Source organism: Calonectris borealis, chromosome 5 (genome assembly GCF_964195595.1).
Source record: "Calonectris borealis chromosome 5, bCalBor7.hap1.2, whole genome shotgun sequence".
Taxonomy (NCBI): Eukaryota; Metazoa; Chordata; class Aves; order Procellariiformes; family Procellariidae; genus Calonectris; species Calonectris borealis.
The window spans coordinates 40,470,990-40,490,071 of NC_134316.1; the positions used below are offsets into that span (position 1 = coordinate 40,470,990).

The window sequence follows — 19,082 nt, forward strand, 5'->3', positions numbered from 1 at the left end:
AATGAGAGACAGGCAGTATCTAACGGAGTGACTACCCCCTGTGAATGCTAATAAAAGTGCACCTCAAGATATTTCCCGCAATTAAGTATTTGAATGAAACATGAAATTTGCTCAATCTCCTTTGAAGTCTGAGTCCCATTAATATTTTAATAAAAGAATTTCCTGGCAAAAAGGAAAAAAAAAAAAGAAAAAGAGTTTTAAACAACTATTTGGCAGAAGGTAAATTGTGAACTTGTAAATATTTGTACCGAAAATGTGATGCTGAGTTGCATTAGCAGACCATGCTCAAACAGCAGTTACAGATATTTCGTTGTCAAAATGTAAGGATGATTTGCATGAAGTTCCACAGAGGATTGCTCTAGGTCTGGTAGTATTCATTAAATTCATTAATGAGCTGGATGATGACACAAAGAGAATCATTATTAAATTTGCAGATCATTTCAAGCAGCAAGAGACTGCAAGTACATTAGAAGCCATGATTAAAATTCAGTGATCTTGATAAATTGCAGGTATGATCTGAAAAATGTGGGTAGCATTCAATATGAATAAGAGCTACATTTAGACAGGAGCGAGGAACTGCAGAAACACAGGACAGCAAGGAACTGTTTTCACAGCAATTCTGTGGGAAAATATTTAGCAGGCTTCCTGGACCACAAATTGAACAGGAGGCAACAATGCCAGGCTAGTGCAAAAAAGGGGAACGCCACCCGGGTCCGTCTGTGCAGGTGCAGAGAGCTCTGCCGGGCACTGCCGAGGCGTCGGCGAGAGCGGTGTGTACACCTGCGGACACAAGAAAAATGTGGAGGAGCTGGAGCTGGTCCAGGGGAGAGCAATCAGAATGGTGAGACATTGAGAAAACAAGCTGTAAGGAAAGAAAATTGGTGCTGTCTAATCTGATATACAAAAATGGGTAAAAGTCTTAAAAATGTGAAATGCTGCTTCAAAGAGAACAGTGATAATCTGCTTTCTACATCCATGATGGAAATAATGGGCTCCAATTTTAACAAGAGAGATTCATCTTGGATATTAGGATGAAACTCTGTGCAGATAGTGTTTCACTAAACATTAGACTAAATTTCCTGGAGCGTCTGTGGCATCTCCAGCACTGAATGTCTTTAAGGACTTGTCAGGAGTAACTTGGGCGTAGCTGAGCCTTGCCTGAGCAGTGAGACAGACTCAGTGATTTTCAGTCCCCTTCTGTGCTACAATTTGATAATAAGAAGCAGAAAAAAAAGAAAAAACAACCACTGAGTAATTTACATGTTTAGTTAAAATTAACTATACTATTCTGAATATGCATCACTGCAATCAGCTTCTGGGAAATTCAGTCTTCAATCTCTAAGAATGTAAGCAGGAACAAGTTGAAAATTTCAGACTTTGTAACTTGTCAAAATTTGGGCAGATTTTCACAGAACGGCATATCCTTGTCACCAAGGCCCATCTCCCTGATACATTTTTAACAATAGCCTCAAAACACGGGCATATTCAGTTATAAGAATATATTTAACATGGGCAAAAGCATTTTTTCATCAAATCTCCTTGGAGCGGGTTAAACTGTTTTTGCTGAAACATAAAAAAAAAGTTAGAAAATAAGAAGCCAGCCTTGTGCCAGTCCATAAAACGAAATGTTTCAGCCCAAGCAGTTGAAGAAAGGCAGAATTTCAACCATGCCTGCCATAGTTATTTACCTGCAAGTGGATTTGAAGACTGACTGTTTCATTAGCATTTATAATGCTCTTTGAGATCCTGACATGAAGTGTATTACATCTTTTAAAGATTTGTGGAGTTGTTAATGGTGATGCAGATCTGAAGCAGTTTCTTGGATAACTAGAAAAAAAACATAATTATACCCGTGTTTTTTAAAATAGGCCCTATGCATTATTTTGAATTATGCATTGTGCAAGTGTGTTGTTCTCACGTTCTAGTTTAACAGAGCAGAACAATTTGAAATGGGTCTTAATTGAATCGGGCTGTATCAGTCTCTTTATTGTCATAGCTTAGCAGGCTGAGTATTGAAGTAAGGAGTGTGTTTCAAGGGGAGAGCTGCCGGTGGAGTTTTTCTGGCCAGAGAGGTGGAAGATGAGACCAGAACTGAGCCCTGGGATCCGTCTCATATTTTACACTGCTGAGATTTGCAAAACTGGCATCTGGATTCCTGGCTTTGTAGGCGAGGGGGATTCACAAAGCTAGGGAAGGTTGACTGCAGTCCAGCGAGGCAAACCTTCTTACGGTCTTCTTGCGCTCAGCAGAGGGAAAGAAAGATTCTTTCTGGCACAGCTCTGAGCATCTGAGGTTATGCTCCAGCTTTGAACCTCCAGCTGTCTCTACCCGCCTTCTCTAGTGAGAGCCTAGAAAAATCAGGTTTCCTAGGCTAATATCTGTTTTTTGAGTCCTCCTGCCTCCCACTCATTTTAGTAAGCGCTGCACAACTGACCCCCGCTCAGCCAGATCTCCTCCATGTGCAGTACTTTCTCAGCAGCAGACAAGCCGGAACACTAATTGAAAAGTAATCCATTAATAGTCACTTGAATTTGAAAGTGAGTTTTAGGGACTTTTCTTATTCAAATTGTAGAAATGTTTGACTGCTCAGGCTTTACTACTGTTAATAGAAAAAAAAAAAGAAAAAGAAACAAAATTAAGTAACTGAATATTCACCAAAAGCAAATGTCAAAGATTAAACTCCCCTGCCAAACCCAGAAAATGCTCTGCAATGTGATGTTTAGCTACATCAGTTAGCCAAAGAGGGAGAAGTGGCACCATATGATTTAGATAAATCATCAACACCCTGCAAATTTTTTGTAACTATTAGAGAAAAGATTTTGTATATAAAAATGTGTGTGTACACAAAGTGAATATACATGGATACACAAACACGCAGACGTGTGTTTCAATACTTGAACTGTGTTGGTGGGTACTATAAATCACCCAAGTACAGAAAAGAAACATGTTTTATGGTGATGTTTGCAGTTTCTTCCATATGTTAAATGCTTTTTCAAAAGCAGGAAATGATACAGTTTCTGCTGTGACAAATGCATAGTTTAATAAGACACAGATAAATAGTGGTGAGAGAGCAATATAGCATACAAACAGTATGATCAGGGCTATGAAAGGCACATACTGTATCTTGCTAGTTTTAAGGGTTTTTTTTAAACACATTTCATGCCTTCCTCCACACTTCAGGTTCCTCATTCCCACTGCGCAGCAGCTCCCATCACAGCTTATGTAATTAATCACCATAAAACCTATTTCAAACAAAAAAAGTCCACAGGAAACAGTTGCAGTGTTGCAGAAGAAAATAGCCAAGGATGTTGTGATTTATTCAAAGTAAGTATTCCTTGTGCACCTTTTCCAGTCCAGTAGGTACAGCCTCACTGGAGAAAGCATGAATTCTATGGAAATTCACCCATTTCTGCCACTTAAGGCAGTGAGCTTTCATAATACTTGGACACTCGGTGTGGCAGAAGTGGAGGCCCTACCTGGTCCGGGAAAACTTTACAAGTTCTGATCAGGTTGATGGAGTCTGGGCAGAAGGCTGTCCTTGACTAAAGGACAGAAAAGAAGAAACATTGTTAGATATTAAGGAACTGATCTCCTGGTGAACTGAGAGAAGTGGTGGAGAGATCTTAGCAGATTCCTACCTGTTAAAGACAGAAAAACCTAAAATCCCCTCTAAAGACCCGCCTTTAGCACAGGAAAGAATGAGACTGCTAACCCCCTCACTCAGCCAGGGCTCTGATTTGTTCAGATGTGTGATTTCCAAAGCAGGAGAGAAAAGGATGCCTCTGCTATGCTTGAGCAAGAACCAGAATATTGAGGAAACTCAGTCTTTCCCCTTCTGATTATTTGTATTGATCTTGGTCCATTTTGAGACTCCAGATAAGACAATATGAGGCAAAGTTCTTACCCAAACTTCTGTTTAATACTTCCAGCAAACAAGGTCTTCTAGACTGTCCCAGGTGTATTTGCAAAGACTGTGAATTTTGCTTTTCCACAGTGTTCTTTATCGATAAAAATGAACAGAGGGTCCATTATTAATGTCATTCTGGTATTTTTAGCTTTATACAAAAAAATTATGCTCAATACTTTTGGTTTTATGATTTCCCTAGGTCCAAGGCACAAGTTCCTCCATGCCTGAAATTCACCACCATGGTTTTTTCTCCTGATGGTAATAAGTCACTGAGAAGTCTGTCAGAAGTCACGCAAAATTTAAGAAGCTTTAGAGCTGACACAAATTTCATGTTTGCAAAGACAGCTGAAATCCCTTTGCACAAAGGGAGGAATTCAGTGAAGCTCAACAAGGCCAGTGCACGCTGGCTCTGAATGGTTCCTATTAAGTTGTCTTTGTTCTTTTAGCTTGTATGATCCTTGTAGACGTGGAAGTATACATTTGGCTTGATGCTGTTTAACTCATGGTTCAGAAACTGCCAGTATGCATTACCTGTGTTCTTCAGCCTGACATGTTAAATTTCTGCAAAACACGTTAACGTGGATCAGAGGAAACCTCTTGTGGGCTGAGATCCCCACGGGAGAATTCTCTCTGTAGAGAAAGCACTAACACTTGTATAAACCTGGCACATGTGGTAGCATCTCCTACGCTGGCTTTCCCTCCATGGAAGGGTATGCAAGAAGGACTCAGCACAGCAAGGCTCCCCATATTTGACTCTCCAATGATAAAATTTCCTGAGAGTCTCTGAGATGGAGGTAGAAGGAAGAGCCATCTTTCTGCAGACCTAATGTGTTTTGAGGCTGTATGGCTGAAATCAACCATTTTTCTAATTGGTCCCTTTTTCTGCTGAATCCATATGGAACATACGTATACGGAAGTAGACTTTCACAGAGGGGTACCATGAAACAGTAGTTGAGAGTACCATATGTAGTGCACAGCAAAAGAGAGAGCAAACACCACTTGACCTGCCATTTATTGGTCGCAATGACAGGTTGCAGAATAACTTTTTCCTTCAGGTAGGTGAAGTCAGGTAAGAAACATTAACGCCACAACTTGCTCCCGCTGAATGCTAGCATAAGCCTGTACTGCTTGTAAACTTCCAAATTTGCTAGTCAACCTAGCCACCAATTCCATACAGTTAATGGAATGTTTACAAAACAAAGGATCCTTCTGTAAAAAGGCTGAGGAATTCAAGACTGCTGCTACAGCCTGACACTCAAACATGTACCATCAAATAGACAAAGGGCTTTGAGCTGACATTTAAAAAAAAAATCTACAATATGTGCAGTAAAAGATGTGCTAAAACGTCCTTAAAACTACAAAGAAACTGTGCCATAATGACTGCCTGAAACAAAATAGGAGAGAAGAATTAATCCACCAGCTAAGGTCTTATTTAGTTTGCTTTAATAAAGTCTGTAAAGCCTATTGCTCTGTTGTTCTAATGATGTAGGCTAAGACACAGGAGATAAGAAAAGCCAAGACACTGAAAGCTGTTGTAAAACTAGGTCGCTGTTAAATTAAACATTTTACGGAAAATAGAACCTACCTCGAACAACTCTGAAAACCTCTTTGCTTTTTTCATGCACTCAGCCAGAGAGAGGCACTTACTCCGCTTTACTGCCTTCATGGGAAAAAGCACCGGTTTAGTGACGTCTCGGCACCCACCCCCGAGCCAGCAGCTCCATTTTTTCTTGTAATTAACGACTACTGAATATTTATGAAGTAAGTGCCACAGGGTAACACTTAGTCATCGGATCAACAACGCTGTTGGTTTGCAAACCGAAAGGAAAGCGCTGGCCCTACCTCGGCGCAGCGCAACCACCGCAGCTGCACCGTGCCGGCTTCTGCTTTTCAGAGTTTTCTTCAAGCACCAGGAGAGGAGGATGCTACTGGCAGAAAGTTAGCCGTATCTACTCCTCCTTTTTTCAGACAATCACAGGGGAATATGTGCCGTGACTCTCTTCACCATGTGAAGAAGCCCCCGAAACACCCTGGAGGCTCCCGCTGTTGAGCTGCGAGGAAGAGAGTTGGCCCAGGCCCTGTGAGCCCCTGTAACTCTAGGGTCATAGCCACTATATGCAGGGGTTGAAAGTTGCACTTTTCAAAGCTGATAAAATGACCCCTTTACAGCCATGAGGATAGTACAACTTTAAGAGAGTATTACTAGGTGTGGGGGAAGTTTTCTACTGCTGCAGTCGTCAGGAGAAGATAGGATAACTTAATAAAAGGTGTGATTTGGTCGTTGAAATCAGTCTCTATGATAAAGTAAAGCTGACCAAGTATTTTCAGTGTAAATATTAGTGAAAATGAAAATCTAGCTCGTCTTCTTTTGGTTTTGATGGTGTATCATTACTGACAGGTGATGTTCTATACCTAGTGTTGACCACGGTGGTCTCTTCTAGCTTTAAGATCTCATCAGAAAGTACAGCAGAGAGGGGACAACAAAACTCTGTCCTCCGGGCTGGAAAATGCGGAGCAGTCCTTCGCCATTCACTCTCCCTGAGCGTAACAAAGCATTTCAGATGGAAGGTCTGTTTTCCGCAAACATTTCTGTACACGCTTAGTTCTATATCAGCTAGAGATGTCCCACTGATCTAAATGGAACCGTTCCTGCATCTCTAATCACACTCATCAAACCGCTGGACTCTCCCACTGGGAAAGAAGTTAAACTGAGGCATGATCTCTGTGATGAACCAAGTCTGACTACATTGTTTTCAGCATAAGGATCAATGCAAATAAAAACCTAGCTTGGTTTCTTTTGGTTTTAATTATGTATCTTTTTTTTAGAAGTTAATGCATGAAATTAAAAAATGTTGCTATGCTGTTTTTCTTTACAGCAGTTACTACTTCAAAAGACCAAAGAATAGTTGTTTCTGGAGAGAACCCACTAGACAAAAATTCATTTAATTATAGTATAAAATGTGGAAATAAGACATATTATCCAAAACTGAAATACTATTTAAACTACTTTTATTTACCATTTGCCTTTCCTTTTATTTGTACTTTTTGATTACAATTTCTTCTGTTGAGCACAATTTAAAAAAGCACAGTGGTAACTTTTGCTTTAATGTTTCCAGTCAGTTTTCTTTCTCAGCATCGTGTGCTACTGTGGTATGGTAATGCTCAACCTAGAAACACTGCCAGGAAACATATTCATAATTTCTTTGAATTGCAATTTTAAGACACAGGTGAATGTTTTCTATCAATCTTGTATTTTAAAAATGGCATTTCTATAGAACTTGTATTTTAGTTTGAGTTAACCTGATAAATTTAAGCACTTAGACCTGTTAACTACGGCACGTACACTCCCTTGAGGCAGCTGGGAGACTAAAGACCATGTAGTACAGAGGTGAAACAGCTTTTCCTGAATACAGCTGATATAAGACACTGAAATATTTCATCCTTGATGTTACATGAAGTCATACCCCAGCATAACTTCATAGAACTAGTGATTTGAAATGCTTTGCTGAGAAAATCGCAGGGGAAAAAAAAACCCAACAACTGTGTTTCACAGGTAGCCACTCTCTCCCTCCCCCCTTTGCCTGAAAAATTTGTGTGGCAAGTAATGTATAACATGCTTAGGTTTACTTGAAGGGAATGACACGCAGTTTAAATGCAAACTTGATATAAATGGAAATATTCTTAGCTTAGTTTTATTTTTAAAAAGTATCGAAAGAATATCCTGTTTCAGAAGTACAATCTCTTTGAATAAAAAATCAGGAAATAAATGTATAGTCTGTGTAGATGAAGGACCTTTTATAAGAAGTGAGCACAGGCAAACTGTGCAGGCTGGAACCTGGCATTTGCAAGACTAAAGAAGGAGTAGCCAAGAAAGGTAAAGAAAGATGGAGATACAGATCCAGTAGAAATGGAAGTGATGCAAAGTTGCACCAGAAATAATTTTTTCTTCAGAGTTTATCATTTGACTTATTGCAGCAGTTTCATGTACCAGGCATCGCCAGAAAGTCAATGTGCTAGGCAGGCCACAATCATAACGTAAGAGGACACCCCTGCACAAGATGGTTTTTGGTGTCAATCAGCAGGCTTCTCAAACATAAGCCTTGTTTTGATAACACCCAAATGAGGTAAATCTCTGGGATGTTAGGAAAAGGGGGAATATGGACACTGCGCAGAGGCTTTTAAGACAGGGTATATAGGTCGGTAAAGTAGCCTTTCCTCTGTGGGGCTGGCAGCCTTGCTGTGTTTTAACTTCAAGAATAAGTCCAACGCGTGGAAACCAAACCTTGGAAATGCAGAAAATTTTGGCACAGAGACAGGCACGGACGCCTGCTGTCAAGGGTCCGGCCCAGTGCTTTCCAGTACAGAGCTCTCAGACTTGAGGGTCAGTTTTGGGCAAGGTGGGCTTAACTTGCCTTCTGAAGGAAAAAAAAGGAATAAAAATCTTATCCCATCCAATAGAGAAATTGGTGGACAATCCTTAGGAAGTATCCAAGCTATCTTGCACACCTAATTAATATATGGAAACTCATCCTAGCCAACTGGCTTTTGCCCATGTGACAGGTCTGCCTAAAAGAGCTGGGTGTCCCAGGGGATCGATAATGGTGTGCTGAGCCCTGGGCTCCTTGGGACCCCGGCGTTAGCTGGGAAATCCCGAGGGTTCAAAGAGCGTGACCCAGAGATAAGGCTTCCGTGGTTGCAGATGGAAGAACTGTACCTAACACTTTAATCATGTGATACAACACATAAATAAGAGTGCAAGGGAGATATAAGGCCTGCCCTCGGCTCCTTGCCTCCCTCCAGAGCTGCGCCAAGCCGCCCAGAAGCAGCCGAGGTGGTGGGATGGGGTGGGAGGGGGCTGGAGTTTCTCCCCGTCACCGGCAAAGGGCGATAGGCTCAAAACCGGGGGGAAAGCGGCTTCCCCGGCGCCGGGCGAGCCGGGTGTGCCCGGGCTGCCCGCAGCGGGCGCTGCTGCGGCGGGGCCGGGGCCGGGGCCGGGGCTGGGGCTGTCACCGCCCCCGCCCGCCCGGCGCGGGCTCGGCGGAGGGTCGGGCGGCGGCAGCGAGGGGCCGGCCGAGGCGGGGGCGGGGGGCGCGGTGTGCCCGCGGCGCTCCGGCGGCAGCCTCGCCCTTCCCGCCTGCGCCGGCGTCCCCGCCGCAGCCTGAGGGGCGCTGAGGAGGGCGAGAGGTTTTCGGAAGAGGCGCGGAGAGGAGCCCCGGGGAAACCGCCGGCCCCGCCCGCAGGCTCACGCCATGGTGCGGGTCCCCCCCCGCCCCTGAGGAGAGGCGAAGCGGGGGGCGGCAGGGGACGGCGGCGGCGCGGTTGCTAAGGTAATGGGAGTGGGCTGCAGGCAGGGCTGGGGCAGGGGCTGCTCTCGTCGCCGTTATTTTCCTCTTTATCCGCATTTCTTTGGCGGAGCGGTTGCTGCTCACAGCAGCGGTGACCGTCCCCGTCCCGGTCCCCCCGCGGAGAGCGGAGCCCCGGCCCGGCGGGAGGGGGTGCCCGGGCGGCCCTGAGGGGGGACTTTGCTCCGAGTTGGTGCTAGCGGACAGGTGCGGGGCGGTGCGTGTGTTACACGTGTGGCTGCCCACGCTGCCCGCGCCGGTGGGCGGGCGGGGGGAACTGTGCCCCTTCCCGGGCCGTGCCCGCCCCCCCGCGGGCGCGCCGCGGCTGCCATTCGCCCTCCCGCGGGGCCTTCGGGGAAGGGGGCCCGGCCCCGGGTCACGGCCCGGGGCGCTGGAGGCGCCGCGGCTCCGTCCGGGCGGTGCGGGGGTGCCCTCTCCCCTCGAGGCTCGGTTGGGGTTCAGTGGGCTCGGTGTCCCGGCAGGTACAAGGGCTGTGTGCGGGGAGCCGGGGCTCGGTGGGGACACAGGGCGAGGTGTGGTGTTCTGAAACCGCAGAGCTTTTCGGGGAGAGGCCTCGGAGAAGGACGAGGGGGAGCAGGCGCTGGGGTACGGCTTGAAGGGGGAGCTGGTGCCCCGTGGGAAAACTTGGAAACTGTTTCGCTTCGGTAGTGTATGGCAATAATATACTTTCATCCGCCGACAAAGTGCGTTTGCGTGAAGACAGATCGGTGTGCGAGAGTAAAGCTGCCAGGCACTCTCCTCCCAGAGCCTTAATCTCCTGTGACACTAAAAGCATCTCCTTATTCACTAGCTGCAACGGCATAAATAGAGGAATAGGTTGCGGGGCCAGGAAGGAGCTTTGAGTATTTTTTTTTGAGGAAGATGCAGATTTTTGGATAGGTAACGGCACGCTGCCGCTTGTACGGTGCAGATATAATAGCAGTCAGGGCTGCTGCTCCAAGGAGCTGACGACGCCTGTGGCTCTGAGCTTGTCGTCCCGTCGCACCAGCGCTGCGCTCGCTGCCGGACGCAGCCCTCGCTGGGACGGCCTGGGTAAGTCAGGGCTTGCTTCAGCTGACCAGCAAGGGGCTTGCCAGAACAGCATCCCAATAGTAGCCTGCAGAGCAGCGTGGCGCTTCCCAACACTTCCCTGAAATTAAAGATTATGGGTATGCACGATTGCTCTTGATTGTTTTTTTGTTTGCTGACTGCCAGTGTGTAGGGATGGGGAAGCAGGAAAATCTGTCTTTGAAAAATAAAGCCATACTGTAAAACTTACCTTTGTGTTGGCGTGTTATGCTTTACATTGGTGGCTTCCCACCCCAAAGAAAGCTATGTTTCATTTGTGTCTGTGTGTTTCTGTGGGAAGTGCTTTGAGAGCTGTGAGTGTGAAAAGCGCTTTGTAAAGGTATGGTGTTATTTGTAATTGCTTATTGAAGAACATAGTGAAAGAGGTTAACTGTAGTTCAAAGCTTTAGGGATTTAAGGTATTTGATATCATTGTAAATATTCTCCAAGATTGATTTGGGTTTATTTTGAACAGGAAGGTTGCGTATATTTGCTATCATCCATTTCTTTCTGTTTTTTTTTTTTTTTTTTTGAATGCCAGACTTATCCTAATCTTGCAGATCGGAAGAACTAGCAATTGTTTGCTCTGTAGTTATGATCCATAATACTTTCTCACCAGCTGACTGGGAACGCTTTCACTGTACTTCCTTGTAAATCTGCTTTAAAAAGAGGTCGGATGTTGAAGAGCGGTTATTGACTTGGGGGCATTTGGTTACAAGCACAGAATAATAGTATTGCTTGAATTGCTTGAATGTGTGTGTTAAATGCTGAAGAAACTGTTTAGGCTCAGCCAATATTGACTTTATTTTTAGACGAGCTGTTCCTTTTTCTAATGACCTGACTAATAGAATAATTAATGGCAGACATTGCAATTTCTTTCCTAACTGGCTATAAGTGTGGCAGAGTTTAGATAGCCCTTATTTTTTCCATTTTGAACTGTAATAGTGATCAGAAGGAGAAATAGTTATTTGCTGCACATCTCATACTGAGGTTTATAGTAATAGATGTTGGAAGATTGCTGTTCACCTACCTGACTGACTTTTCTGGGTGCTTCTTACTACCCCTCCCTTCTAAGAAAAAGTATGATAAGAAGCTGCATATAGTCATTGTTGACACTGCTTGCCTTAGTTTCTCTCTGATGGTCCCTGTGATGCAGGTAGTGCAGATAACTTTTAATCAATGACACCTGAGGATAAGAGGAAAAGGTGTGTCCTCTTGCAGCAGCAGTTACCTCCTTGCTAACCCCTTACAAGGTGTTTCAGCGTCTAGCATGTAATTCTGGTGGAGCCCACTGGTACGGCAGAGATGAGCAGAGCACTGTTCATTCACAGGAGTAACTCTGTGTTGCTTAATGTTTCTGAGGCAGCTGGAGGAAAGCTGAGTGTATGGAGTGGAAATGCTAGGATCTGTCGTCGTCCCTTCGAGCAGCCAAGAAGGGGAGAAAAGGAGAGGGCAGTCCTGTCCCGGCAGACTGCAGCAAACTAGCAGATGGCAGGGAAAGAAAAGAAGCTGCTGTATGTGGAGTAGCAGGAAGACAAAATAGCTGCAGTGTGTCATCTTAACACGGTCCATTAGGATGCTGTGTTAGTCTGTGGTGAAACTTCTGAATCTTGCAGTGCCGTGGCTCAGGCTTCCTAATGGAAATACAAGTGTGTGGCGGGGCGATTATTTTTTTGCTGTCCTCGATAACAATATAAGTCTCTAGCTTTTCAAGAATGAGGGATAACTAACCCGGAGGCTCTAGGCAGAGATACCTTCGATACCTAAATCAAACCCTGCAGCAGAGCTTCTCTTCCCATGCTCAATGTTACAAGAGTGCAGTTTTGCCTCACGATCGGTTATTGTGTTGTGTGTGCTCATCGCCTGGAGCTTCAGTCACATTTCCATGAGCACACTTAGGCTCTCTAGAGCAGAGATTGTATGAACAAACAGGTCCACTTCACCAAGCAGCTCTGGACTGTTTCAGGGTACGAATATTGCATCTACTTGTCAGAACTGAAATGCTCCTGGTTCCTCATGGGACTCTTCTCAGCTTCTTCATGATTGCATTATTATCTATGTCAATCCATACCACTGTATTATAATTACAAAGAAAACCTGGGTACAATAAGAATATTACATTGGTGATTTGGAAGGGTGTTTCTTCATGTCAGCCTTTGCACTGCTGTCACCAATGTGGCATAAGACAGCACTCTGCCATCTGAAGTATCAAACGAGATGTAAGCGAGACATTGTGGCCCTGTGTTATTACTAAAGGTGTAGTAGTACTTTTAACCCTGAACGCTTGTGGCTCTGTCTGCGTACTAGAGAAACGCTGACCAGAGGTGTGCTGGTCAAGCACATTTCAGAAACATTTAGGTGCCTGTAGGTGGTGATGGACACCACCTTGGGTTTTCAGAAGCATCTGGAGGAGTCAGTCACTTGGCTCCTGTGGAGTTACACATCTGACTTCCTCAGGCTACCAAATTTCCTCTACATCTTTCAGCACTTAGTGTAGTTGAACATCTGTCTTCATATTCTGAACTAAATTATTATGTTCCTACATCTCTAACTTTTTTCCTGCAAATTTCTGCCTCCACTCTTCATCTCTTAACTTTCTGTGTAGCACTGCTTGTGTTGTGTCCTCGAGGTGGTGGATTTATGGGGGTTTAGAGGTGACTAGAATGCACACACTCTGAAGTAATTTGAAAAATTTGGCATATCTTTATACCCTTGAGAAGGTAATAATAGATGTATCATGGAGAGTTCTAAACTGTGTTTGATTACATTTTTTCTTTAATGATACAATGACTTCTAAAGTTTTTAAAGGATGATATTAATGTTAGTGAATCCACAGTGTTTTCTTTATATATATATACATTTTACCATGAAAAGACTTTTCCATGATTTCAGTTACTGTTTCCAGCTGGAGTAATAGGGTATTGTGGTGACTGGGGAATGAGCTAATTTCTGCTGTTGTAGTATGAAGAGGAGCTAGAAAGAGGAGCTAATTTGTATTTTCCTCATTGGTTGTCAAGTTCTAGAAAGGTTGTGGAGTCAAGAGAGACTGCTGCTACCCACTTGTGTTACATCAGATCTCATACTGTTTTTTAACATCTCTGTAGCTGGTGGCAAAGAATGTGGAGAGAGAGAGAGATTAAAACTTCAGTGAGCAATAAGGTTCTGACATTTTGATGTCCCAGGAGCTCTGCATTGTCATGCTGGAAACAGCTATCTGGTCCTAGACTCAGCAGCAGCAGAGTAAGGCACAGGTACTGCCCTTCGCCTACATGGGGTGGTGGGGACCATGAGGTAGTTAGGCAGTGAAGAGGAATTAGTGCTGTATTTTTGCCAGGAATCTTCAATTACACGTTACAAACATCACCCCAGTGGAAAAGGACAATATTTCATCTTTTTCACTGTGCTTATAGAACCTGGCATCAGTGGTGAAAGGTTCACAGGGTAGTTAAAAGCTCCTCAGATTGATTGCTACAGACCTACTGTGCTATGGGGATGCGTGTTGAGCAAATGATAACTAATGGTTTGAAAGTCAGGGCTTATATGTTCAATTTATTGCTCTGTCATCCATTATGTGAATGTGGGAAGTCACTTAATTTCATTGTGATTTAGTTTATCATTTTGAAAAAGAAAATAATATTTGCCTCTGTCGCAGATGAGCAGCTAGTTTTAGATTATCACTAGTGTAACGGCAGTCTGGCATAGACATGTATTAGCTCAATTAAAGGAACTGTCTTTATAGAAGTATTGTAGTATAACAGCAGTAGTAGTAAAGTATATTAGTATTTATAATCTACGTAGCATATATTGGTATTTATAGTAGTCCAGTTATGGCATTGTAGAGTTCAGGGTAGATGAACCACTGCAGTGGGATTTGTAGACTCTGCTGAACTGTGTGGGTGTGTGAACTTGAACGAGCTAATTCAGGAGTGGCTTAGATGCTTTTTAATTGCAATTACTGAAATGATTTGGACGTAATTTGCATCTGAAAAGGCTGTGTGTTGTTGTGAGAAACAGCAGGGTGGTGAAATCACAGTATATTGCATCATGTCCTTCAAGTACATGGGATGCAACCAGTTGTGTTCATTTGCACCAGGGGTATTGCACGGTGCTGCAGCTTCAAAAGCACCTGTACTTTTGGGTAGCAAATTTCGCATTTTATTTGATTGCAGGGTACTTGCAATTTTCCATCCTCTTGAGAATGAACAACCAGCAAGAACTCTCAGCACTTTGGGATGTTTTAAATGAGATTGTGCAGTCACTGATCAATGCAGGGGTGGATTGGTTGTTATATCAACTTGCATTAGACTACTTGAAGGGAGCTTTATTTCAGCAAGCTCTGTTTGGAACAGAGAGTTTAGGTGGAGTAATTCTGAATTTGGAATCTAACAGGTACTGGGGCCTATATTTTTTTATTTTAATATTTTGATTTTCTTGTCAGCCTGTATTACAGTATCCATTAGTTTGTGCTTCTTCTCATTCAGTTTTCTCTTTGAATCAATTTTCTTCCGTTGCTTTCAAGTTATTGGATACAATGTAAAACAGAAAATGCAGTCCACCCCCCAGAAGTAGCTTACTGTAGTTGCAATTAATACTTTCCATGGTGCATAAAGTACAAGGCACTTTCAGAGATGGTGTATTTGATGGACCAACTTCATGGGCAAGATGCTCTTAGCACACCTTAACTGATCCAAGGAAGACAATTTTTCAAAGAAGGATTTATATTGGAGAAGGGATTAGAAGTCTACCCTCAAGCTCTGTATTATCAGTGCAGTTACTCATTTTCCACAGGGAATGAATCTAGCCAATGAGTTGGCATTGTTGCAAAACAACAAAATACAGCTTCAGCTCTCTCCTTTGCAACTGCTCCTTGCAGACTGATAGCATTTTATAAATATTGCAGTAGTCTGGGCTCACCAATTCAGATGAAGTTCAAAGTCGGGCTATATCTATCTCTTTGCATTTCTAAATTTGTATAGCACTGACACTTGTTTCGATTAAATACCCGGCATACATTTGCTGTTTCGTTCTCTGTGGCTATCCTTGGTAACAGTGTGTTGGCTCTGAGCCTTTCCAAGAGCTCTTGCACTCACAGCAGTATTTTTTTATTGGAAGGTAGATTGATTACAGGTGGATACTGCATTTTGTTCTGAATTCTTTGGAAGAACGATGGATGTATTGGAGGCAGTTTCTTCCTGGGTATAACATCATTCTGATCCATTACAAGTAAATTTGGTATGCAAGTGCCCATTTTAACAATTGATTTCATACAGGGAAAGATTTGCCTTATTAATAAGCAATTCATGTGTCAATATTTACTACCACCCATCCCCATTCCATTTTTCCTTTTGGTTGTCTGGCTAACCTTGTTCATCTATCTGTCAAATCATAGATTTAAAACTCTGAAAATGGGAAAGGTCTTCCTTTTAAGTCAGCAATGCTTCCAGCACACCGTGGGTGGGCAGACCAGAAAACAGGTAGTGCGTATTTCTCCATTGAAAAAAAGAAAAAAAAAAAAAAAGAGAATGCCTCTAATTAGGCGTCAGGGAACTCAGGACCTAGTCAGTGTCAGATGCCAAGAAAGTTACTTTATCTTGGCTTCCACCCCTAGGTTTCCTGGATGTAACATCCAGTTGCAGACAGTTTTCAGCATTCTAAAATAGCTACAAATATCTGCAGATTTAGAAATATATAGAATCAAAATGGTGTGTGGCTCCCTGGGAAAAGGGGAGGAAAGTAATCATCTTTCATGGTTTATCAAGAAGCAGCCTGATCATCTGCTAGGTGACTGAGACAGGTCACCTGTGGTGAACACGACTGGAACAACTGGAACAGTCCATCCTTAGTGTCATCTGTTACACAGTTATGTGACAGAGTGAGTACTACCACATTTGTCACAGATGGAGGGAAAATTACTCAATACCATAGAGTGCGCCCTTTTTTGGAGGTGGTACAAGGCCTTGGTGATCCCTGGTTAGATCCCTGGTTCTGTTTAGACCGCCACACGGTGAATATTTACTCCTTTTATTGAAGGACATACATAATTGGGAACAGCAAGTGATGGGAGAGGACTACATACAGAAACCAGCTGCTCACATTAGATTACACAGTAGGCTGAGTTTGAACTTGTAGACTGTGTCTACCTGCAGGAAGCCAACTGGCTTGGATTGCCTCATGTCTGAGAGCTAGTTCTGTCTAAGAGATGGCTGTGTCCATAGTGCATATCCTTGGCCAGAGGGTCTCCTCTGGCCACCAGATGGCATCTCTGTGGCCCGAAGGTACAATGTTCACTATGTGTGTTTTTGCCAAGTACAGTGTTTAAAAAATGTGAGATTGTCGTGCAGCCACCAGAAGGATGAGGTTATGCATCGCATGACTTGGGACATGGTGGGAGGCTGTGTGGCGTTGCAGAACCCATGGGAGACTGCTGGAGGAATGGATAAAAAGCAGGGAGCCAAACCCTGTCTAAGGTCATCCATGCTGACCCTTGGGAGCAAGTGGTGATGGGTGAGAACTGTGTTCCCAGACCTATGTCCACATAGTGGTTTGGAGCTCTACAAAAGAGAACCTGGGAGCAAACTAGCAGTTAAGCAGTGCTGATGATCAGGAGCCTGGAGCTTGCTCCCTGCCCTAGTACTGTGTGGAAATGTAGACATACCTGCAGGATGTTTTGAGGCAAGTTTTTCACAGGAAGCACTTAGTATGGAAGGAGACTGCACCTTTAGGAAATGTCTGTAAGAGTAGTAGAAATTGGAAATCCCAGTCTTCCTCAGGATCCCCGTTTCCTTAAAGAGAAGAAAAAGGGAGTGTCCCAGAATTGGGTCCTTTCTTCCTGCTCTGGCAGGGTGAGGCAGAAGAGTCTCTGCTGTTTCCATGCCTCGATGCGCGCCTGTCTTTCGTCCTGCTGGTTGCAGAGCGAGAGAAGCATTGAGCTGCAGTACTTCAGCACGGGGCTCCCTGTGAGCTGGTACCTCAGAAAGAGGAGGAATGGGGTCCTTTAGAATCCACGCATTCTCCCAAAACTGCTTTCTCATAAACAAAGAGGAATTCACTTGGCAAAAATTCGAACGTTAAGTGCAGTTGCTGGAAGTGTTTATACTTTGTTCCTTAAAAAAGGCAACAGACTGAATATTGTTGATAGTACTGCAGTGTTCAGCACTTGCAAGGAGGGGCAGATCTGGGATGATCTTCCGCTGGGAAAGAATTTTCAGAGTAACTTCAGTTACAATTTGATGTCCAAAACAGTCATTGGAAGGATTTTTAGAGGCTTTGGGAGCTGTACTTCACTGATCGAAAGCAGACTCCCTTTGCTGCTTCTCCATGTAGGGGAGCAGCACCGTGGTATCCGGAGTGGCACAAGACCCTTCAGTCTGTCACTGGTAACTGTGGTGTGGCTCCCTGTGTGGGGATGCCCAGCCCCTATTTCACTAGCCCTTGTGTCCTCCTCAACAGCTGTTTCAGGAGGGGAACGTGCTTTCAGAGTCTTGTTCTGCTGAGCGCAGTGGTCAGCAGTGCCATGTGTAATACCAGCATTTCCTCCTCCTCACCAGTAAGGATACTGGAGGAGATGATGGAGTTTTGATCCAATCTTCCTGGCTTTTGCCTGATTCAGATGGATGTTGTATTGGTTCCTGTTTGGAAAGTTACTTCACTAGTCATACAGGTTTACTTCTGAAGGAGGAGTAGAGGCGAGTTGTGCAGTGCTCTGGCTGAGCCACGCCAGTTGAAAGCAGACTGCGTCGCCCAGATTGGACCCGGGGATCCTCTGGTTGATGTATTCGCCTTGGTAAACAGGATGACTTCTACGATGCGCTGTATGTTGTCCTCTGGTATACACACCTTGCTTGGCATGCCCAAGCCCTAGTTTAATGAAGTAATAGTTAACCAGGAGAGGAACATGAAGCTACAAGTTTTGTTCTTTCCAGTGCAATTCTAGAGAGACTTTTGTAATGGATGTGAAATATCAACTTAATATTAATGGTGATTTATTGAATTCAGATTGATTGATTATTTTTTTTTCTCCTGTCTCTTCCTTCCTGTCACCTTAATAATATGATCTATTAAATCTGAATGTTCTAGCAAAACAGGTAGGGATTTTTGCTATTAGGTAATTATCAGTTCAGCAAGGCATGTGGTTATGTGATTTCTCAGGCATGTAAAAGTCATGTAGTCTAGATGTGTTTCACTAATTAGAAAAAAATTAACTAGATATTAATGACATGAAATTATATTTTACTCTATGGTTGTGTGCTAAAGCTCCAAATAGCTCATGTTTTGACATTAGCACTACATGTCAATGATAAGCTGCCCTTGAAATATATTAATTACAAAGCATAAAGGTAACTTCCAGTTATTGTCACCCAAAAATGTATTTCAGCTGAGTGGTGCTGATGGATATTTACATGGGGATTCATGTAGTAGATTTTGTTTTCCAGGATTGAATTTGTGCATATTATAACAAACTATCTCATTTTGTCTCAGATGTGCAAGAGATGTTTTGCACTACCAATTTTGCTTATTAAGTTGACAACTTATTAATTAAAATGCAGGATTAGAGTGTTTAACAACTGGTGATGTTTTCAAGAAATAGCTTGTTTTGCAGATTTTCTTCTAACATCGTACTTCTTTCTTTCTCTATTATTTATAAAACCCAGAGCCTACAGGGACTCCTTGGTGGGGTAATTTCTGTGAAGCACATGGGTATTTGTGTCTGTAAGAGTTTTCCTACCACAGTTTTGTTTACAATAGTCTTTTCTTACAGTAGCCAA

At 43.5% G+C, this 19,082-nt stretch overlaps 1 protein-coding gene across 2 annotated transcripts in view; it reads left to right on the plus strand.

The window, feature by feature from the left end:
* Positions 1 to 8,990: 8,990 nt before the first annotated feature.
* The window catches only part of RGS6 (regulator of G protein signaling 6), a 284,238-nt gene continuing 274,146 nt past the window's right edge, over positions 8,991 to 19,082 (plus strand). Inside the window, exon 1 of one of the 2 annotated variants that reach the window (XM_075151981.1) lies at positions 8,991 to 9,234. The gene's annotated coding sequence lies outside the window, so the exon portion shown is untranslated. Of the gene's footprint in view, positions 9,235 to 9,955; positions 10,303 to 19,082 lie in introns of those variants that run through there. The other variant, XM_075151982.1, reaches the window with a different exon arrangement.